Below are 18,173 nucleotides of genomic sequence, written 5' to 3' on the forward strand. Positions count from 1 at the left end.
AAAGCAATCTTCTCTTTTATCACTTTGAAACTTGAATCAGATCTCCTTTGCCATTCAGTGAAATGCAGCTCCATATTTATTTTCAAACATATATATTCCACATAGAATAAAACATTTAGTTTTCTCTATGGGCTGAATTTCAATAATTCATTGCTTCTATTAGCCAGCTACAGAAACCAATAATGACTAACAAAAAAAACAGTTATATACTAGCATTAAAGGAGAGTTTACCATAGGAAATTCTTAAGTTTTGTGGCAATAACAGCCCTTGGATTTTAGCAGCAGATATCTCAATTTATCTTCCTAAGAGGCTAAGGGAGTATCTTGCCATGCTTTGTGCCCCAGTTTCTAGAAGAGATAATTAAGACTGGAATGTGTCATATGCATGTGGAGAGTGAATGTACAGGTCTGTGCATTCAGATAAGAAAGTTTGTCACTATAGAGTCTGTTATCAAAGATTTAGAAACAAACATATCTGGGCAAATAAGTGGTGACAAACAGTTCTTAAATTTGAATCACTATGTGTGCTCTCCTGAGATCAAGGTATGAATATCACACTAATAATAGACATTTACGTATTTTGCTTCATAACATTCCCAAAACAGAATTCTAATTTCCCCACACTGTTTCTCTCACTCATTTTTGCTGCTTTCTTCTGGAAGCCCTAATCTATTCACTGTCATGTCACATAATCCAGAGAAGACACATGTGTAATTTACAATCCTTCTTCCATTGCACAGACAGCCACCATCCTGATGACAACTTCTTAAATTATATCAGTATGTAATATTTTGCCTCCATCATGAATGCTTTGCTCATCATCCTGTTCTTGGATATCTGCAATATTCTTATTGCAACATGCATATTACACTAAGAATTTCCAACAGTCTCCATTGATCATTGAATTATCTGTATCCATGACCATTAAGATCTCAAATAAACTGACCTCAGTGCATGTCTCCCTTTTCACCTCTTACCACCTGTTTCTTGATTCCAGTGCCCCAACATCTGCCAATCTTGCAATCCTTTGGTGATATATATTTATTTTCTCTCTAGAGATTTCTAATGACTATTATTAGAGTCTCTATCCTGCATCTCAATCTTAGAGAAGAGGCCTCTTTCAATTATTAACAACAACAAATAAAAAACCCTCAGTGTTGTAATTTCTCCAAGAACAAAAAAATCAAAATAATTGTTTGACTATACTCAGTTTACTATTGACTCCAAAACAGCTCTTCTAATTTCCCCCTTAAATTTATTCAAGCTCTTGATTCTTAAATGTGACTCATATTTTAAGAATAGTGATTCAACTTATACTGTAAAAGTAACAAAGATAATTTTTAAATATTCAATAAAGATTCTGATTTAGAGAAATTTCTAAAATCACAGAACTTCTAGTTGAATTTAAAATAATATTAATTCTTAATTTATAAGTGTGAGATTTCTTCAAATTGTAGTATCCGGGGTTTAATACACAGTGCAATGAATATAATGATGACAAATAAATTCTCAAGTTCCATGTAATTATTTATAAAATTTATAGCAATATAGTCAAACCATCCAAAGTCTGAAAACTATAAGCAACTCTGTTATTTTCAGTGTGTGGAGTAGTGAGAATGTATACCTTTCATTCATATACAGCACTGTAAACCAACATTGCTTCAAAATAAATAGAGTATTTTAATTTTTTATTTTATTGAGGGAATATTAAGTTGAAAGGAAATGTGGTTTTCTTGGTTTAATTTTCTCCTGTGATATAAATAGCATAAATAACATGAAACAGAAATATGATTTTCAATAGATTTTGTTGAATAAATTACAAACTTTATATCAATGAAAGAAACATTCTACAAATTGAATATTTCTCTCTCCCATTTTTTATGGAAGTAAGGCTACATAATAATCTAAATGAATTTCTCTTTAAGACTTACTATGTGAAAAAAATTATTTCCAAATAAATCAATCTGTTTCAGTTAAGAGAACCAGAAATTTCATAGGACTAGGAATGAAAATTAACTGAATTTAAGAATACTGACCTCCAAATCTGTGAGATGGGACCTTCAGCAGAGGCAATCTTGCTCTTGGGCTTCCCCTCAGGTTATCAGTCCCTTGACTGGACAGTGCAAGTCCAGCCTGTTGTCATGCTTCCCAGTCTGTCTTAGGCTGCCTACATGCACATCTGTGATGTGTTGGTTTGAGCCACCACTAGTATTAACTGCATATCTATTATTTAAAAATATTATAATAATTGCAATAAAATTATCCTACTTAATATCGATCCTACAGATAAGCACCATTATTGCTCTCATTATTTAGAGGAATTATATGAGAGAATCTTAGTCGCTTAGGCTTGAAAGCAAGAGATGAGTCCAAGAAATTGGAGGGAGAAAAAAAAAATATATATATATATGCAGTCAGTAGCTATTTAACATTTTTTGAAAATCATTCTGAAAGTTGTCTATTTTTCAAACACCTTTTTCTGCTACTATTTATCATATTATGTTGTATAACAGGCATAATCCAGATTGGGGTTTCTCTATGTGAAAGTATGACTCAAGTATGCCTCATTGCTTTTGCATATAGGTCATCACTTTATTCTTAAAGAGAGAGTATTCTTATCACCTTGGTTTTAAATATGAGGTAACTAATGCTCTAAATATTAAGCAAGTGGCTTTTCTTGTATAAATCCATGCATTCCCAGTTTAAACACAAGCCCTGGTAGTTGCAAACAATCCAGCCTTTTCCTTCTTACACTTTTGGCTAGTGACCTCATTGATATCAAGATGTGCGATATTCTGTAAGGAACTTTGCTATTCAAAAAACAAATGTATTTCTAATAAGGTGCCAAAATCATTCAGGGAAGGAAACTACAAGTGTGAAATTGAAATCCAATGCTTCTTCTGCAGACAAAATCATTTGAATCATTCTCTACATCACAGAACATTAGGAACAGGGCAGTATTGTTGATGCCAAAGTCATGTTTATCTGTATCGACTTTTCACATACATCTGACAATTTCCATTTTCTCACTTTCCTTTTCCAAAGATACTATACACTCACAACTAAGTATTTTTTTCTTTAATTTTTTACCAGGCAAAATCTTTGCTGTTTTGCTATAATTTTTTTCCATGATCCAGTTAGTAATTAAGCTATTGCCTTAATTTGTAATATTCTGCTTTCAAAATGAAACCTTTAAAACAATTTTGTTTCTCAGAGACATTTCAGCATGTCACGTACTAAGTCCTAAATTAGTTGCTTTTAATAGAATGTGTGCTTAGGATCATCTGGCAGTACAATTTTTCAGTTCCAACCACATTAGACCTTTGATTCTTCCTAATAAATTAAGCTCTATCCAGCCCTGAAAAAAAGCATACATTTCCTCCTCTCTTTCAAATACTTTTTCTTTTCTTATTCACCAATATACTTATATTCCAAATTTAACTTCACTTGAAATTTTACTACTCTAATGACCCCTTCACTTAATGTTCTATTTCAAACTTGTAATCTAGACAATCATTACATTTTACACTATTCATCTGATTCTTGGCAGATTAGAAAATTTGTGATTGTTTCCCTGTTAAATCAATGATTTTTGAGTCATTTTTTGTCTGCTTTGTTCTTTGCTGTCAAAAAGCTAACATAGTGTTTAATATATAGCAGTTACCAATAAACATTCTCTAGCAATATGTGTGACCATTTTGTGACTCATAATGGCAATTAATTGAAAGTCATGAAGATGGCATGAAGGTAGTATTTAAAAGCAAGTATATATAATTTGGATCACAGTTGTTTAAATAATTTTTGGTAGCACTGAATTGTATCTAAGGTTTGCATTATATTTTTCAGATTTGCCTATAGATTTAGGTTTTCTGACCTCTAAAGATTTTTAAGCTTTATTTATTTTATGCATATAAGAACTAGGGTGCAGGCCACAGGTGTGGCAGGTGAAAGGATTCACCACAGACAGAGTGGGGAACAGAACAGACAGATTGACTGAAATACTCTGCAGATGTAAGCAGCAGGTGAGTCAGGAGAGGTCTGCAGCACCATGTGGATAGCTCCCTGGCTGGGGATCGAACTCGTGCTGTAGTTGCTGCAGATAGCTTCATAGGATGCATCTTAACCCCTTAAGCCACCAGGGAAGGCCTGACCTCTAAATTCGTACAGCTAATGACTATCTACCCATTCAATAATTTTTTAAGGTATTGTGTAATGCTTATTATTTTTCTGAATGTAAAGGTAAATTTTCAGTAAATATTATTGTCACCAAATTCTAAAAAAGCTAGATTTATTTTACAATAAACAGAGAAGCAAGTAGCTCACATATTATGGAAATAATTGCATAGATAATCATTTGTCAATTATAAGTATAGAGGTTTAGATTGTAATTAAGCATATTGAGGATGCCAGGATCTGATTTTATTCTGTATTTTTATCTTTGCCTTTTGTTTTTATTTCCTTGTGCTTATTTCACTTCTTTTCTTTCTTTCTCCAATCTCTCATTATATTTTAAATCAGAAGAAAGCAAGCTGATCCTGCAGGATATATAAGAAATAAACTATTTGAACTACATTCATAGAGTAGACAGACCTCCAACTGACATATGCAATTGCTCCAAATGAAAAGTTTGATTTTTCTCATGAAAAGAGTGAAAATGCAGTAATGATGAAATCACTTTCACAGAGAGCTTACAGCTCCTGGGTTTACATACACAGCACAGGAGAAAAGGGAAAGAAATTAAAGGGGGGGGGGATATTTCAGAATGTGGGATAACATTGAAAGAAGCAAAGACATATGGGGAAGATAGAACACTGGAGTCCCTCAGCAAGGTGACCCAGTCACATTTTTATTTCCCAGTTACATGTAGAGTGGATTATAAATTATATTCTGTGTATTCTTTACTCAGCTTGACTACCTAACTCACTGTCTTTTGCTAAATTAATGACTCCCTAGATATTTCAAAAACTGGGAAATTATCCAGTTGTTTAAATACATGTAATTTGACCATTTTTAAAAAATGAGCATTTATCAAAAATGCTATTTTAATTATCAATTAACAAGGGAACCCTAATGCGTTGAACTGGTTCACAGGAGCAATCAAAGAGCAAACAGGGGCCTCCCTGGTGGCACAAAGGGGTTAAGATGCAGCACTACGAAGCTATCCACTGCCACTGCAGAATAAGTTTGATCCCTGGCCAGGGAGGTGACGCACATGGTGCAGCAGACCTCTCCAGTCTCACCCACTGCTCCCCTCAGCAATGTATTTCAGTATATCTGCTTGTACTGCTCCCCACTCTGTCTCTGGTGAATCCACTCATGACCCCACCTACTGCATCTCCAGCCTGCACCCCAGCTCTTGTATGCATAAATATTTTTTTTTAAATCTTTATTAAAAAAAAAGAGCAAACACACATGTAGGCAATCAGAAACATAAAAATGCATTTGTTAATAGATGCAAGACCAGCTTTTCCACCAAACATTCATTTTCATTGACAAAATAATTTATATTACCATGAGCTTTTCTTTTTTCTTTTTTGAATTTTTAGAGTTATGAAAGATCTCAGAAGAAAGGGGCAGACAATATAAATTTAAAAATCTGGCCACTGTTATATGAGTTATAGAGCACCTCATCCTGGGGCCTTGGGTCCTACCGAACCACCAGGGAAAGAAACAGTTAAGATTATTCATACCAGGTTGCTATTACAGAAACATGGCTTTTGTTTCAAAAGTTATGACCATTGCTATAAGCAGCCAGAGCTGAAAATTGGCTACATGAGGTGCAGTCAATCTTTGGAGGCGCGGTCAGTTCTTTGACCCCACGCTGACCTGCAAAGAAACAGCTCAGCTGCTGAAAAAAAATCTGAAGAATCATGTCACTGAAGACATCAAGGGAAAATAGGGTCAGAAAATTTTAAATACTACTGTCATTTGTACAGATTTCCTTATTCCTTCCTCCCCTCTAAAGTCTTGTTCAAAGAGGTGTCTATACTAAAAGGATTTATTAAATGTCTAGGAATGATTTTCCACCAGACACTTCAGAAGAGAACATTCTAGTGAGGCCAGTGGGGATGAATTCTGAGATGTGGACAGCATCACAGTACTTCTAATGGAGAGGTGCCAGCTTGCTCTCTTGTCCATGGCAGACAGCTGACTGAGGCCAATGCAGAAGACATATGAAAGTCTATGATATTACTATATTTACAGAAAACCCTTAGCCTGGATTTTTTAATATTTTTACATTATTGTTCATTTTGAAACAATATTTGCTTCCCCCCATCCCCTCAGGTGTAGTCCCCATAGAGTTTCCTTCCCCAATGCACCCGCACACCATCACCTCAGCCCCCTGTGCTCCTCCCTCCTCCATGCTCCCTCTCCCTCCTCCTCCCCTGCAGTATGTCTCTGATTTATAATTGTCCATTTTGACTTTGTTGTGTTTTGTACTGTTATTATTATTTTTTTACACTGATGTCTTATTTGGTTCCCCAATGTTCCTGCTATAAGTGAAAGCATCGGATATTTTTCTTTTTCCTTCTGGCTTATTTCACCAAGCATAATTCCTTCTAGTTCCATCTACGTTGTTGTGAATGGCATGAGTTTATCTTTTTTGATTGCTGAGTAATATCCCATTGTGTATATATGCCACATCTTCTTGATCCAGTCATCTATTTTTGGGCATTTGGGTTGTTTCCAGGTTTTACCTATTGTAAATAGTGCTGCAATAAACATAGGCATACAGCTGTTCTTTTGAATCAATGTTTTTGTGTCCTTTCAGTAGATCCCTAGGAGTGGAACTGCCGGGTCATATGGTAGCTCCATTTTTAGTAGACTGGGGAACCTCCAGACAGCTTTCCATAGTGGTTGGACCAGTTTGCACTCTCACCAGCAATGTAGGAGAGTTCCTTTTTCACCACATCCTCGCCAACATCTGTTGTTGCTTGTTTTTTTTGTTTGTTTTTTTTTTTTGATATGTGCCTTTTTTACTGGTGTAAGGTAGCATCTCAACTTTAGACATTTTAGTCACAAAGCTTGTTGATACCAATTTCATCATTCATAATGTATATAGTGTAAGCAAGCAAGAAGAAATCCTTAATGACTTCCTTATTGGGTATTGTCAGTTGTGATGTGTTTGGTAAATTGTCCTGATGAGATTTGAAGCAGCCTATGTACTTAGCATTTGCCAAAGATGTCTTTAAAATTATAGCGGTTACTATGGTCATTTGAAAGTGTCTTTGCTTACATTTTATCTCTTCATCTTCATCACTGTATTTGGTCTTGCAAAAAGAGAAAATGGCCATTGAAGCATCTCAGATTTGCTGTCTCCTTCTGCTCCCTGAAAATAGGAAGTTACAGCTGTTGATGTGGGTGATGGCAAAGATCTGCTTAAATAAAGAGCTGCTACCACTGTGTGAAAGCTCTGGCACCCAAACACTGAAAAATATATGTGGAATTTTGCATACAACTTACATACAAGGCATTCACCAATTCCTTAGGGTCCACAGATTCCAGATGGCTCAGATATTTTCTCATCTTGTGTTCCAAGGATGAAGTAGAATTGGATGAGTTATTAGCTGCTAGGTTGATCATATGTCTGGTGGATAATTACTAGAAGTTTTGGAAAGTCCCCTTGGCTTTGCAGACCTCTATAGAGGAGTATGTGACTCATTGATGAAGAGCCCAGACAAATATCCAGAAGTGTATGTGTCCTGTCATTTTGCTGTCAAATTATACCACAGGAGATTGAATGCCAAAGAGCATAGAGCTCTCAGGAAACTTAAGAAGCTTTATTGGACTAGGCAGACATAGCAGATACCATACTCTCCATTGAAGATTAGAAGGAAAAAATTGAAGCCATTTCAAAAATCTCATTCTGGGGCATCCCTGGTGGTGTAGCAGGTTGAGCACAGCATTGTGAGTGCAGTCTCTGCAGTGTGGGTTTGATTCCTGGCAGGCCAGGGAGATATCCACATGGCACAACAGACCTCCCCTGTCTTACCCACTACTCCCCTCAGCAGTGTTTTCGGTCCATCTGCCCTACTCTGTCTTTGGTGACTCATCTCACCCTCCTGCGCCTCTGGCCTGTACCTCAGTTCTCGTATGCATAAATAAATAAATCTTAAAAAAATAAATCTCACTCTGGAGTCTACCAAGAACAATTTGATTTTCTACACCAGAATGTGAAGCACTTTATTTCCTGAAAATCCAAAACCATACCTGCTGATATGGACACTGAAAAACTTTCCAATTATTTCAAAGAATTAAAAATTTTCCAAAGTAATAGTTATATAGCCATTAGAGATCTCAGTTGTTGCTACTGTTTCAGTAAATGAGTGGTTAAAGTAAGGACTGTGATGATGGTAGACAGATGAGCATAAAATAGATGACTGAAATATAAAGATTTTTTGGTTTCAAAAAATGTTGAGCCATTTCAGTATTTTTATAAAACTCATTGCTATTTTTAAAACATACAGATCATTTAAAAATAGGAAACAAATATAAAGGTATACTTACTTTTTGTTATTTTTCATGTTGTTTTTAAAATACTTGTGTGTTCATCCTAGTTATAGAAGTCTTTGTTGCCAGGTCTTAAAAATAGTGGTTATAGGGCCTCCCCTGGTGGCGCAGCGGCTGAGCTCTGGGCTGCGAGGCTGCCCGCAGCCTCTGCAGCGCTGGTTTGTTCCCCAGCCACTGGTGAGGGTCACACACACACACACACACACAAAATAGTGGATATAGTTGAACAAGGAAGACACGGTACTGTTACTGTGAATACTATTGACTTTTATCCAATTGTCAATTCATCTGTGTAAACCTTGTCCTGTCCTTGTTGCACAAAGATTCTTTATGTCCAATATTTTGATACTGTGTCTTTTATTGCAGATTTCTTGGATGGTATGAAGGCTATTTCTTGGATGGTATGAAGGCTTTTAGTAAAGCTGTTTTTAAGTGTGTGTGTGTGTGTGTGTGTGTGCGCGCGCGTGCGTAAAAACTGTTGCTTACTCATAAGTGGAGTAGATTTTCATCTACATGCAGTAGTATCATTTCAGGCTTAGCTAGAGATGGAAAATTAAACTGGATAATTCAATTTAATCTCCCTAGAACTATGGTTCTAAGTCAAATTCTTATAATTTCATGAAAAATACAAAAGGGTTAAATAAAATGAGACTACTTTATAAATACGTTTTCCCCAGCTTCCTCAACATTTTGAAAGTTAATAGAATATAATTACTTTCTTATAATGCAAAACAAATAAATAAATAAATGAAATTAAAGAATCCATATTTAAATATTGGAAAATGCCTGGCATACTGTAAGCTGTCCACTCTGAGTACTTTGGATCATATATTAGCTCCTTTTTGATGGTTTGCATCACTTAGATGAACGTCACAAGTATGGAGTGCAGTATGTGTACATGTGTGTTTATGCACATGACTACCTGGTATTAGCCAGTAGATAATATGAGTGGTATATATACTGTAACTTCATCATAGAAATAAATGATATAATATAAACATGTTTTCAATTGAATTCCTCTTTTTTAAATGCATAAAATACAATTTATGTTACAGTAATAAAATAAAATAATTTCAAAAAATTATAGAAAATATTTATAAGAAGTAATAACATTCCTTCAAATTTTTGTTTTAATTAAATGTTTTTAAAAACTCACTTAGAAAGCAAAATAAGTTGTATGATTTTATTTTCACATACATATATACTATATTTATAGGATTTCTATATTATGATGTCTTTTTTATTATATTTATATTTAACCTACACATTTGACAGACACTGAAAAGTGAACTTTAAAATGATGAAAAATTAATCTTTCTAACTACACATCTTAATATTAGAGTGAACTTATTTAAATACCAACTGTATATTATAGAATGAAGTTTATCAGTCAAAAGAAATTTATGGTCTTAAGAACATTACTCTAGGATAAATTTATTGTTCAGGCATCTATTTCCCATTGTCCTATGCACATATGTATATTATGACTAGTATTGTAGTGTGTCCTGGATCTTTATGTGTATTTTTCTATGAAAATATGATAAGCCTCCATATTGGAGCTATGATTACCTTTTATATCCTCACTTTCCATTTTATAAATACTTGATAGTGTTGTTTCAATAACTTACATAGACTAGTTAATTAAGATATTGATTTAGTACATTCAAGACAATAAGTTTGAAGACTAAAAAAATACCAATCAATGTATTCCATCATCCCATTGTTTATAAGAGAATGTTCCATGAACATTTCCTTTCAGTGCTCTTCACAGTATTCCTATTGAGAAATTCAAAAATTAATGAAGAACTGTGCTACACACCAATCGTGCTAATTTGATTCTGAGGATAAGGAATGATGCACTGTGTAAAACATCTTTGTCAGCATGAGACTGTCTTTTTACAATTTGGCTGTATTAAGAGTTGTTTCTTTTTGAAATGGAAATGAACTCATTATTTATCAACTCTTGCAGAGTCCTACTTAATTCCAAAATCACATCAATGATAATTTCAAGTACATTTTAAATCATGCTTACAAAACCATTGTCTTTTTGTTTTCCTTAATATCTTAACTTGTATGATGCTTATTCATTTTAACCTTGTGCATAATTTGGTTTAGAGTCTGGAGGCAAAGAAGATGCTCAGATTGATATTGTTTCCAGGTATTGGATATGAATAAAATGCTGATTTGAATATATAGACATCTAGTTATGTTTAAAAATTAGTGTGGAAGGTAGATCATTTAAAAACGCCTAAAATGGGCTCTCTGCCCACCTGTAATTATGCAGGTGCCTCTCTTTTCATTCCCCCTTTCCCTAATAAACCTGTCCTTTTAAAATATAAAAAGAGGGCCTCCCCGGTGGCGCAGCGGTTGAGCGCTGGGCTTCGAGGCTGCCTGCAGCCTCTGCAGTGCCAGTTAGATCCCCGGCCTCCAGTGAGGGTCCCACATGGCGCACAGACCTCTCCTGCCACCCGCTGCTCCCCTCAGCAGTGTACTTAGGTCCTTCTGCCTGCTCTGCTCCCCATTCTGGCTCTGGTGAATTCTCTCACCCTCACACGCTTCTGACTGTACCCAGTGCTTGTATAAATAAATAAATAAATAAACCTTTTAAAAAAATAATAAAATAAAATATAAAAAGAAACAAATAAACAAAAGCACTTAAAATTAGTGAAAGACAAATACAGTTTGCAACCTTAAAGCAAGCAATAGGAGGTTAGTAAAACAAGTAAAAGTGAGCCTTAAGATTGCACACAGCCTAATGTCTTGAGAAAATTTGGAAGCATAGGAAGAGTTTGGGGGGGTTCACCAATGTCCTAGATTAGGAGAAAGGAACATCTGGGATGACCAAGGCAGCTTATAGTCACAAGGAAGACTAATAAAGGGTATACATTTGCCATACAGAAGAACTGAGATCCACAGATCTCAAGAATTTTGGAGATTATTTAGCACACAGTCATGTGAGGAAATCACTAAAACCAGGAGAAGAACACCTAAAATGATCCATGAACATCACTTGACACTATCAAGACTATGAATAGCAACTGTTCCTAAGAGCCAAAGTAGAATGTCACATAATTCAAGGCACATTGAGTAGAATATTAAGACTGATCCTACATACAATAATTCCTCTCTGGTATTGCCTGACAAAGGGGAGACAAATAAAATGGTTCTCATGTAACTTAGTGTGTTCCAGAACAAAAATGCAGACTATTTATAGTAATAAGAACGCATCCAACATCCATTGAGGCAATATTCAGCATCTGACATCTAATAAAAACTAGTTATCATGCAAGAAAAAAAAATCAGGGAAACACACCTATAATTGAAGTGAAAATACTCTCAAATGAGAGGTCATTGGGAGAAAGGTAAAAACATTATGGTGGGTAAAAATATACTAGCCTAAGAAACTTACAGAACTTCAAGCACAAAAACATAATAAAAATTACCTAGGTCACCCCATAATCAAGCCAGGTAATAAAAGGTAAATCAAGTGAGTTTATAGTCAATGGAAAAAATGTACATCAATGGTTATCAATTTAAGGGAGGATTGTAAATATGATATCTCCACTGAGCCCATCAGAAATGGCAGTAGTAGTAGTAGTAGTAGTAGTAGTAGTAGTAGTAGTAGTAGCAATAGTAGTAGTAATTATAATAATATTCCTCTTAGTTGTCTCTTTCATCTCTGATCTTTACCAAAAGTATAAAATGTGAGATATACACAAATTTGTTTCCTTGGTAAAATATCAACATCCTGATATTTCCACTAGAATAATGTGGAGGAAAGTGATAACACAGCACCTTCTGATAACTCAATTTATGGGCTGTTGACTACAGTTGTTATTGCTTTGCAGTTTGTAAACTGTTTAGGCTTCTAGTTATTTTTTAAAAAAAAAAACTCAAGAGGAATATTACCAATTAATTTAGTGTGATCTTGGATATTAAACAATAAAGTTACTGAATTCTATATTTCTAACACTCAATATTGCATAGTGTTAAGACAAATTTCTGGGTATAAGGAAAGAAGATTTTACTGTATTTTTCCAAGTATTAAAACATAATAGTCACAATTTCTCAAGTCAAATCTCAGGTCTTCTGGATATGTCAAACATTTATGTGGATAGAATTCATTTAAATGTGAAAAGAGCACTTTGATGGTTTCAAGGGAGATGGGTCAAGACATTTTAGATAACTGGACCACAAAGAATGTTTATGATATCTTCTTCAAACAGATACATATTTGGGGAATATGCACAAGTGAGAGACTCATGGCCATGGCATGCTTAATGTTTCTTGATTCAGACTACATTTCTAAATTGTAGTTGTATTTCAGCACCCGGACCCAAAAAGTGGGTCTTTTGGCCCTGGGAAAGAATTGAAGAATTGACAGGCAATCCTAATTGTAGTTTAACCAAACAGGGCTTTATTAGAGAAAGTCATGCATAACGGAGCCAGTTTGGAAAAGGGGACTATAACCTGGCTGCCTGAGGGAGTTAGGAGGAGATATTTAAAGGTTAAGCCCACAGGGCAGGGAGGAGGAGAGCAGTTTTGTAGCTTTTTCTGGGTCAGGTGCTGATGTGTGCTCTCAGCTTTCTCCCTCCAGCAAATTGTTAGATAATCATTAGTCAGGAGCTAATGCTTTCTGTCTATCATGGTGCCTCAAGGTCAGCATGGTCGGCCAAATTGTTAAGACAGAACTAGCCAGTCCATGAATTATTTCACCTCTTCAAACAGGACTGGTACAACTGATTCTACTGGCTCCTAATCTCTCTTACGTAAGTAATGTGATAAATATGTAATGGCAACAGAAATATCAGTTCTGGCCCATGTATTCCAAATATTTTGTGAGGATGTCAGGAATTGGCCTTTCTTTACTAAGTCTGAAATAACATCCCTGGAAGTACATCTTCCTCGTAAGAAACTGCTGTTAATGCAACTATGGGAAACAGAGGATTCCAAGAGACTGTCATGGTGGAAGTTATCTTGAAGAGCATAAATGCAAAACATTATTTGAATGGACTGAGAAAATAATGACTCTAATGGAACACCATAGTTATCAAAAAGCTGGGTGAGCAGAAGGGATAAGCCTGGTGGACAAGTTCAATGCTGTCAGAGGTGAGTGCGGAGTAGGAACATGCTTGAGAGTTATGTCAAATAAAAATATTATGGAAAACTTACATACGGTGTGGCAGAATGTCCCTGAACATTGTGGACTTGGTCATTTTTTCCGAATCTTCCAGGTAGTACAGACTGAAAGGGAATCTATCTTTCTTTGTGATATAACTTTTCGGGTTTGGGTTTGAGGCAAAAAAAAAAAAAAAATACAAGAAGTGTTATCAAATTGAGGAGCATAAAAGAACAGTGTTATGTGGTGGGAATCTGGTGTCACTTGACCTTATTGGGTTGGGTTTGAGGTTTGTTTTCCCTCCCCCTCCACCTGTAGGCAATGGATATTATTAGTCCTCAGCATACAGTGGAAGAAATTTCTAATGTTAATGTCTTTACAGTGGGATACAAATAAGTCAATCTAAGAGGGGGTTTGGAGCAGAAAATTCTCTATTCTCTTACTAAATTGTAAATAACTGATTCCCTGAGGGGATGATTCTGTCCAGAAATCATTTCCAAATAATACTCAGCCTCTAGGTTCCAGGTTACCGATTAAGAAAGTAACGAGTAAGATGACTGTCAACTTATACACACATGAGGTTACATGCTACAGCAGAAATAACTGCTCTTTGAGTGAATTTTATTTTATTTATTTTTTAAAAGATTTATTTATTTATACAAGAACTGGAGTACAGGCCAGAGGTGTGTGAGGATGAGAGGATTCACCAGAGACAGAGTGGGGTACAGAACAGGCAGATTGACCGAAGTACACCGCTGAAGGGAGCAGTGGACTAGACATGCCATGTGTGTTGCTCCTTGGCGGGCGGGGATTGAACCAGCACTGCAGAGGCTGTGGACAGCTTCACAGCACTGTACTCAAACGCCTGCGCCACCAGGGAGCCCTCTTGAGTGAATTTTAGAAGGGAGATGATTGGTAATGGGCAGGGTAGTTGGCACTTTTATAGAAGCTGAGGCAAACCTGTTTAAATTTGCATGATGTTATTTATTGAGGTCATATTGTATACAGTTGAACCTGTAGATGTAATTTGGAATATTTTCCTCTGTGTGTGAGAGTGAAAAAGATTTAGTACAAAGCATAACCTGTATAATAGTGTCTGATAAACGTTTAAAACAATCTACTTGATACCAAGTGTCTTGAGAAGGTGCTTATAACAGAATGAGTATTTTGGGAGTTAACTAAAGCAGGGTTGGACTTCTTTCCAAAGACTTCTTTCCAATTTCAGAAACCCTTTGACTTACATACACATCTTTCAATTTTATGGATATTCAATTTTATGGATATTTTGTTACTTAATTCAGTATTTAAGTAACATTTGAATTGGAAGCCACTTCCCCGTGGTCAAATCATAGCTGGCAGCTAATGAAGACCTTGTAGGACACTTTTTGTAATGGATTCATGGTGGAATCACATAGTTGACAGACAGAAAGATTAAATCCACAGGAGTTAAAATTGATAATATTTTTTAAATAAAATGTGCAAAGTTTTAAAATATTGTGAATAATAACTTGCTTTCAATTGAAAATGGGAATACAAACTATAATATGTGGTTCAGATCTCAAAGTGCTAACTTCCCTGGAATGGGAAGTTTTTAGTTATGATACAAGCAAGCACATATAATCACAATATGATTTTATTTAAAGGAATCCACGTTACAAATACGTAAGCGTACAATTTAACTGATGTAAAAGGCAAAAGGATACAACCACTCAGATAAGGTTCTGGCATGACAGTGACAGTGTTTGGGGTCTGGAACTCTTCTTTTGTCATAAGCTCCTTAGGAGGGCAGGAATGCTTCTCTAGGCAGCCACTGCCATGGCAGATGCCAAATCTAGAGAAGATTTCAGAGACCTTATAGGTCTGGAGTCCAAAGAATCTCAGTTTGGTTCATTCTAGTTCCTATATTTATACTGCTTTCAGAGGTGTGTTATTATAACCAGATTCCCTCTATTTTGCAACAACATAACTCCCCTAGACTATAAATTAGGTAAGTGGAATTGAACTCTAACCATATTTGTTCTCTCTTCCCTCTAATTGTTCCTTGTGATTAATCTTTAACTTGCTCCAACTACACTCCTGGGAACTTGGAAAACTGACTTTGTTATATCCCTAACATAATTCTCTATGCACTTTTGAGGTTGTAGTGATGGCAAAAACAAACATCTGCTGATTGCCGCCTTGAGGAGACACCATAACTCAGGCCACTTAGATTTTGGACACCTTCTTTAACCTAGGAATACAAAGCACCCCCCTTCATACTTTCTTCAGAGCTCATATCTACCAGCCGCCACCCCAGTTCCTTTCCCCTTGTATAATCATAGCATCACAGCACTCCCTCCAGTTAGGATAACTTTTTTTTTTCTTTACCTTGGGTGGTGTCTATTTCACCAACTCCCTTGTTGAACTCGTATAATAAACTCCTCCAGCAAAGATATTCTCATGGTTTAGAGTTGGTCTTTCTGGCCATGAACAAATAATCTGATTTGATGACTACATTCAAATCAGATTATTTGTTAGTTTTAATATGGGTTTGGCCTCCAGACACAGCTAGTTATTTTTTAAACTTTGCATGATATATATATATATATATATATATACACACATACATTATATATATACATATTTATCAATGACAAGTCATTGCTTTTTAATTGATAAGGCACTCCATCTCCATTGTCCCACCTCTCAATCAGCTAGGATCATTACAGTATCAACATAACATTAATATAGTGAAATCCATTCTTGGATGTGTTTACATTATTATTTCCGAAAGAATCAAAATGAACCATTAGCATTCTTGCCTCTAGGAAGGGAGGACATTAATACAATCTTTATTATTTTGTTATTTAATTTTATAATATTTTGTACTGCTTATCTGTTACTAATGCATATTGTCTCTCATTGTGTGTGCTTTACTCTTTCAAAGACACTATGTGAATATTAATTTAAATATACATACATTTCATAATTCTATATTAGAATAAAAAGTTAACACAAATATTAATGATCCAAAACACATTGCTATTTTTCTATAATTTTTACTCCAACTTCAATTAACTTGATTTATTCCTCTTAGAATTTAAAGATAACTCATTGTGAACTCACTTGCAATTCTCATATAAAACAAATCAAAAGTTGATAAAAAAAACTTTCTAGATGAAATTCCTATGTGAGCTGCCAGAACTCAGTGTGAAAGAGCATTAGTGTCATTTATATGAAAAGTCTTTCAAGTCAATGACAGAATTGGGCCAGGAGCAATGAGAATAAATTAAGTGATCCAGGATGTTCAATGGCCATCTGAAACCCTGGTACAGAAACTGCTAACAGTACTTTCTCTTTTACATGAACTTACAGAGACAAAAACCTACTCTTCATATTTTGAGAAAGCAAACTGTCAACTTGATCAAGACAAAATGTTTTTCACTTACTTTAGTTGCTTCCAATCACTTTAGATTACAATTGTTGGGATATCATTCTGATTTCTGCCCATGAATTTTCTAACACTTATCTTGACTTTATGTGTTTTATTTGTTACTTATCTTTGTTTACCTTAGTTGTGAGCACACTATGATGATTAGAGGATCATACATTTAAAACTAAAATATTACTGAAAACCTTTCATGACATTATTCATTTTATCTGTATCCCTTTATTCTGATAGCTTCTATCCCCCCCCACCCCTCAAGGTTTATTATACTTATCATATGGCATTACTTACATTTAAGGTGATTTGATACATGCATATATTACAATCAAATGATTGCCACAATAGCATCCTTTTCCTCTTCCATCACCTTATTTTGTTTATATGGAAAGAAAATATATAATATGGTATTACTAACCAAACATAGTCATCTTTTTATATATTATATCCCCCAAACTTCTAACTGGAAGTTTGTACTTGCATCCCCCAGCATTAATACCTACCGATATACTCTACATGAGTTCGTTTTTTTTAGGTTCATCAGATGAGATCGTGCACTGTTTGTTTTTCCTTGATGTTTTCCACTTTTCATAATGACTTCTAAGACCATCCATGTTGTCATAAATGACAAAAATTACTATTTTTTATTGCTTAATAATTTTTTGATGATCCTCTGGATTGATTGATTTCCGTTGTGACTGTACCAATTTATATTCCCACCAATAGTGCATAAGAGTTTCTTTTCTCCACATCTTCATCTACACTGGTTATCTTTTGTTTTCTTTATAATAGCTACTCTAACAGGTGAGACGTGATATGCCATTGTGGTTTTGATTTTCATTTCCTTAATTATTAGTGATGCTGAGCAACTTTCCATGTACATGTGGACCACTGTATGTCCTTTGGGAAATGTTTATACAGGTCCTCTGCTGGTGCCTTTTTTTTAATGATGCCAATTTCAAGTCTGACTATTTCAGAACCTACTCAGTGGATGGAAAGTCACTTATCTTACTAATCTTAACATGAAAATGCATGTTTATTGTAATAATTTTAAAAATTAAGCTTTCTTTACTAACATTTATTAAATTCAACAAAAAATTATCTTTATATATTGCACTA

The 18,173-nt window shown here is 35.1% G+C and overlaps 1 pseudogene; it reads left to right on the forward strand.

The window, feature by feature from the left end:
- Nucleotides 1–5,610: 5,610 nt before the first annotated feature.
- LOC119259676 (DEP domain-containing protein 1B-like) lies at nt 5,611–7,775 on the forward strand (annotated as a pseudogene).
- The last annotated feature ends 10,398 nt before the right edge of the window (nt 7,776–18,173 follow it).

This window comes from Talpa occidentalis, unplaced genomic scaffold, assembly GCF_014898055.3.
Source record: "Talpa occidentalis isolate TD23 unplaced genomic scaffold, MPIMG_talOcc4v2.1 talOcc4.5, whole genome shotgun sequence".
NCBI lineage: Eukaryota > Metazoa > Chordata > Mammalia > Eulipotyphla > Talpidae > Talpa > Talpa occidentalis.